Raw genomic sequence first — 6,095 nt, 5'->3', positions numbered from 1 at the left:
GCTGCCCCCTGACCCCAGGGCTGGGGTGGGCCACAGGCAGGCCGGGCTGGAGAGACAGAGCAAGCAGGGGTGAGGCCGCCGGTGCTAGTAGGGCATCCTGCTGTCTCCCCTCTGCATGTGAGTACAAAGTAAATCATGTTTGGGGCATTGGAAGCCAAAGGCAAAAAGAGCTCTCCTATGCTGACTGGCACGGCCCGCGTGCAGAAATGGAAGCAGCATCCACTGCGTGGAGACCTCAGCATGTCACTCAGTGGTGATGGAGCCACACAGCCGGTCAGGTACTGAGGAGGGTGCCCGCCTGCCACATCAGGACCTGACCTTTGGATGTGGCGAGCCCAGCCCTAGAACCTGAGGGGCTGACAGGGATTTTCACCTCTGCTGGTATGAAGTCTAAGCAGTTCTGAGGAGGGCAGTCTTCCCCTGGGACGAGTCCTTGGAAAGCTCTGGAAAGGGAAGAAGCTATGCTAGGCCACAGTGCATACCACAAATGAGAACAAGGGCAGTGGTTGCCAACAACTCTGGATCTAACACAAAGATGGACAACAAGGGGGCAGTGTCCTGCCAAGGAATCCACTTTACTTCTTTTGAGACTGGTTTTTACACATGGTAAGGATTATGCTTCAGTACTTCCTGGACATCTTCATCCATCTGGCCCTGCAGAGCATATAGAAGATGCATTCTGTAAACTCATATGATCTCCTGGTATTGTTTCTTGCATTCGGCCAGCTGGTGCTGGAGCTGCTTGACCTGCTGCTGCAGCGCTTCCAGCTGCTGACTCTGTTTTTTGGACGAGTTTGTTGAGTAGGAGAGCTGCGAGAGGCTGTTCAGGACCTTCTTCAATGTGATGACTTCCTTCGACATCTCATTTATCTTTTTATTTTTATCCTCCTCCAGTTTAGAAGAGCTCTCAGAATATCTTTTCATTTCTGCAAGTTCTTCCTGAGCTTGCTGGAAGTTTTGCAGAAGTTCATTTACTTCTTGCTCTTTGGATATCAAGAGAGTATGAGTATTTTCCTTTTCTCTTTTTACTTGTGAGACCTCACTTCTAATCTGGGCAACCTCTGAATGGACCTTCTCTTTCTCTTTTACTGAATCCTTTAATTTCGATGCCAACACACTCACTTAAAAGCTATGACATCTTTCTGTGGGTCCACGGACCACTACCAGGGCAAAGAACCTGTACCACACCTACTTCAAAAGGCAGCACCATGAAACCCTGCTGGTGCTGGTGGTCTCTGCAGCCCTCTGACTGCTACATGGTGGTCATGTGTGCTGTGGTGTTCTCCAGCGACAAGCTGGCTCTTCTCACCATGGCTGGGATTGGGCTGGTGTTGGACATCATCCTCTTCCTGATCTGCAAAAAGGGGCTGCTCCCGAACCAGCTCACCCAGAAAATGGTGCCCTACCTGCTGTGGCTGCTCTTCTCCTACCTGGGCCTGAACTTCACTGTTGCCCACATGGCCAGCAACATGGTGGGCTGGCAGGCCTTCTTTGTCGTCTTCTTCATCATGCTGCCCCTCAGCCTCAGCCACATCATGGCCATCTCTGTGGTCTCCTGTGCTGTGCACACACTCGTCTTGGGGATCACCATGGCCCAGCAGCAGCAGGATCAGCTGAAGGGAATGCAGTTGCTCAGGGAGATCCTGGCCAACATCTTCCTCTACCTGTGCACCATCATCATGGGCATCATGTCGTACTACATGGCCAACCATAAGCATCAAAAGGCCTTCCTGGAGGCCCGCCAGTCACTAGCGGTGAAGATGAACCTGGAGGAGCAGAGCCAGCAGCAGCAGAACCTCATGCTTTCCATCCTGCCCAAACACATGGCTGACAAGATGTTGAAGGACATGAAGAAAGACGAGAGCCAGAAGGACCAGCAGCAGTTCAACACCATGTACATATACTGCCACAAGAATGTCAGCATCCTCTTCATGGACACTGTGGGCTTCACCCAGCTGTCATCTCCTGCAGTGCCCAGGAGCTTGTGAAGCTGCTCATTGAGCTCTTTGCCCGCTTCTATAAGTTGGCAGCCAAATACCACCAGCTGCGGATCAACATCCTGCGTGACCATTACTACTGCATCTGCAGCCTGCCCAACTACCGGGAGGACCACACCATCTGCTCCATCCTCATGGGGCTCGCCATGGTGGAGGCCACCTCGTATGTGTGGGAGAAGACCAAGACCTGGGTAGACATGCATGTGGGAGTACACACGGGTACTGTGCTGGGGGGTGTCCTGGGCCAGAAGTGCTGGCAGTACGACATGTGGTCTACTGATATCACTGTGGCCAAGAAGACGAAGGCCAGTGGCATCCCTGGGCATGCGCATATCTTCCAGAGCACTATGGACTGCCTGAAAGGAGAGTTTGATGTGGATCCAGGCCATGGGGGGGAGCCACTGCGATTACCTGGAGGAGAAGAGCATTGAAACCTACCTCATCACATCCAAGCCAGAGGTGAAGAAAACGGCCACCCAAAATGGCCTCAACAGCTCAGGCCTGCTGAAGGAAGCCCCAACTTAATCCAAGCCCAGATCCCTGGCCCTCATTGAAACCAAGGAGCCCAATGGGAGCATCCACACTGGTGGTTTCATGTCATAAGAGCCTGAGGAGCAGGACGCCCAGGCCGACAACCCCTCATTCCCCAACTCTCACCGGAGGCTGTGCCTTCAGGACCTGGCCAACTGAGTGGTGGATGCCTCCAAGGACGAGCATGAGCTCAACCAGCTACTCAACGAGGCCCTGCTCAAGCAAAAGTCTGCCCAGGTGGTGAAGAAGAGAAACACCTTCCTCCTGTCCATGTGCTTCATGGACCCTGATATGGAAACCCACTATTCGGTGGAAAAGGAAAAGCAGAGCGGGGCCATCTTCAGCTGCTCCTGTGTCGTCCTGCTGTGCACGGCCCTGGTTGAGATACTCGTTGACACTTGGCTTATGACAAACTACGTGACCTTTGTGGTTGGGGAGATTCTCCTCCTGATCCTGACCACCTGCTCACTGGCTGCCATCTTTCCCCAGGCCTTTCCTAAGCAGATTGTGGCCTTCTCAACTTGTATTGACCAGACCTTCTGGGCCAGGAACACCTGGGCCAGTTAGCCATCTTCACCCTGGTTATGGCAAATGTCGTGGACATGCTGAGCTGTCTCCAGTACTACATGGGACCCAGCAACACAATGGCAGGGACGGAGGTGAAGGGCAGCTGTCTGGAGAACCCCAAGTATTACAACTACATCACTGTACTGTCCCTCATCGCCACCATCATGCTGGTGCAGGTCAGCCACAGGATGAAGCTCACGCTCATGCTACTGGTCACAGGTGCTGTGGCCACCATCAACCTCTATGCCTGGTGCCCCATCTTTGATGACTATGGCCACAGATGCTTTCAGAGACACAGCTTTTTGGTGATGGCCTCAGAGAAGATGCAGGTCTTCTCCACCTCTGGGCTCAATGGCAGTGACAGGCTGCCACTGGTGCCTTCCAAGTATTCAATGACAGCGACGACACTCATCATGATGCTGAGTTTTTACTACTTCTTCTGCCACAAGGAGAAACTGGCACAGACATTCTTGTGGAAAATCGAGATCCACAACCAGAAGGGACATGTGTAAGAAATGCGACACTGGAACGAGGCCTTGGTCACCAACATGTTGCCTGAACATGTGGCACGCCACTTCCTGGGGTCCGAGAGATGAGGAGCTGTACAGCCAGTCATGTGATGAAATTGGAGTCATGTTTGCCTCCCTGCCCAACTTTGCTGACTTCTACACTGAGGAGAGCATCAATGAGTATCTACGCTTCCTCGATGAGATCATCTCAGATTTTGACTCCCTCCTGGACAAGCCCAAATTCTGAGTCATCACCAAGGTCAAAACCATTGGCAGCACCTACATGACAGCTTCAGGAGTCACCCCAGATGTCAACACCAATAGCTCTACCAGCTCCAGCAAGGAGGACAAGTCTGACAAGGAGCTCTGGCAGCACTGGCCAACTTTGCACTCGCCATGAAGGACACACTTACAAACATCAACAACCAGTTCTTCAACAACTTCATGCTGTGCATAGGCATGAAGAAAGGAGGTTTTGGTTGGGGTCATTGGAGCTCAATAAACCACACTGACATCTGGGGCAACACGGTTAACGTGGCTAGCAGAATGGAGTCCACAGGGGCCATGGACAACATTTGGGTGGTGGAAGAAACAACTCAGCCTTCGAAAGTATGGCTTCTGCTTTGTAAGGCTAGGTCTCATCTTCTTAAAGGGGAAGGGGGAGCTGCTGACCTTTTCTTGAAGGGATAGGACAAGCCAGCTGCCTTCCCCAATGGCTCCTTTGTCACACTGACCCACCAGGTAGTAGACAACTCCTGGGGTCCCGCAACAATCCAAAGGTGAAGGGAGAGTATATTTTTTTTTAATCAGAGAAAGGCCTTGGGACAGGACAAATTACCAAGTCCCAACATTCCTAAATTGTTGAAGTGCACATTCACATAGACTTTCAGTTTAAAAATCTCAAGGCTTCATTTGTTGGTGGATATGTGAGCTCTAAGGGCAGCCATATTATTCCTCAGTGTGCCTGTAGTGTCCCCCGAGCAGGGGCCTTAGGTGTAGTACTGGAACAATCCTTTCAGAGCCCTCGTTCCAACCCAGCCCTTCTTGCCCCAGAGAGGCCCTGGCCACTGTGAGCAGGGGTGGGACAGAGGCAGACAAGGCTGCCTTTGCCGCTGGGCTGGGAGCACAGCGAGGAAGCTCTGCTTCACATGGGGTGGGGCGGGACACTGTGCTGGAAATGCTCCGCCCCCAGCTGGAACTTCAAAGTAGTGCTTTTCACTCTGAAGAGAGCTACAGTGGAGACCTGGTCGGATCCCTGTGTCCCCAGGGCCTGGGCCCCCTACCCTCTGTACACCACAGAGCTGACCCCAGCCATCTCCCATGCTGCATTCGCCTACCCAGCTGCCACTGTGCCGCCCTCCATGCTCAGCTGACCACCACACCAGTTGTCACTGCTCTCTACTGGAGAGTCACCGGTTTTTCATCTGATATTGTCGCAACAGCACAATAGTACCTATGTACCCCTAACTCTCCCCACCTCCACCCAAGTAAACGCAGAAGTTTGACAACTCAGGACCTGAAGCCAGTCCCCATCAGACCAATAGAACCTTTCCCTTTCCCATCTCGGTAAGTCTCCCACCGAGAGAAAAATCTAAGAAGAATTCAATAGGCCCAAGATACCTCAATGGTTTCAGAACATATTGATTCTCAGCCTTCAAATAAACTCTTAACCTGTGGGGGTGGCAGCGGCATTGTATAAAACACAAAAGCTCTTATTTTGAAAAGTGAATATGTAAGGCTAGGAAAGGAAATTTCTAAATTAAAGCAGCAAAATGAACAGCTAGCAAAGCAAAAGAATGAACTGTTAAGCAATAATCATCATCCTTCCAACGAGGTCGAAACTTGGAAGGAAAGAACCCTGAAAAGAGAGGTTCACAAAGAAATAGCTTATGAGAATTCTCCAAAGTCTCCTGAAGTGACCGGGACAGCTTCTGAAAAGAGACAGATTACACCTTATGAATGTAAGGAATGGAAGTTACAAGATCCTGTGCCAAAGGAGTCATCAAAATCTTGGTTTCCTGATAGCCAATCAAAGTCTCTACCAGCATCTCATCCAGTTTCCTATTTTGATAACTCAAGTTTAGGCCTTTGTCCTGAGGTACAAACTGCAGGAGCAGACAATGTGGATCCTCAGCCAGGTCCCACGCACGTGCCCCCAGGAAAAGTTGTCCCTCAGTGCAGAACTCAGTAACTCCTCTTCTTTCACTTTCACAAGGTTCCTCTCCTTTGGAAATGACTTTGTTTCTTTATGTGTCTGTCCCTGGCAATGGTGTCACACACTCCAACTTAATTTCAGTTCAGTTTTCACTTTGCCACTAGAAGACGAACAGGAAATGAATGCTTTGCAATCATTTGGAATGGTCATAGCCATACCTTCTTGCATATGATAATGCTTTATAAAACACATAATTTAACTTTTAAAAGAATAAAATTATTGAAGGCAATGTAAAGTTATCCACATATGATTTAGATAATTCCTGTCACCTGCACC

The 6,095-nt window shown here is 50.6% G+C and overlaps 2 pseudogenes; one reads left to right on the top strand and one right to left on the bottom strand.

Annotated features, from left to right (window-relative positions):
• Positions 1-468: 468 nt before the first annotated feature.
• Positions 469-1,119, bottom strand: LOC138376993 (ankycorbin pseudogene; annotated as a pseudogene).
• A 58-nt stretch (positions 1,120-1,177) lies between these two features.
• Positions 1,178-5,795, top strand: LOC138376992 (adenylate cyclase type 3 pseudogene; annotated as a pseudogene).
• Positions 5,796-6,095: the final 300 nt, after the last annotated feature.

Source organism: Eulemur rufifrons, chromosome 29, assembly GCF_041146395.1.
Source record: "Eulemur rufifrons isolate Redbay chromosome 29, OSU_ERuf_1, whole genome shotgun sequence".
Lineage (NCBI taxonomy): Eukaryota > Metazoa > Chordata > Mammalia > Primates > Lemuridae > Eulemur > Eulemur rufifrons.
This window is presented reverse-complemented; position numbering and strand designations above follow the sequence as displayed.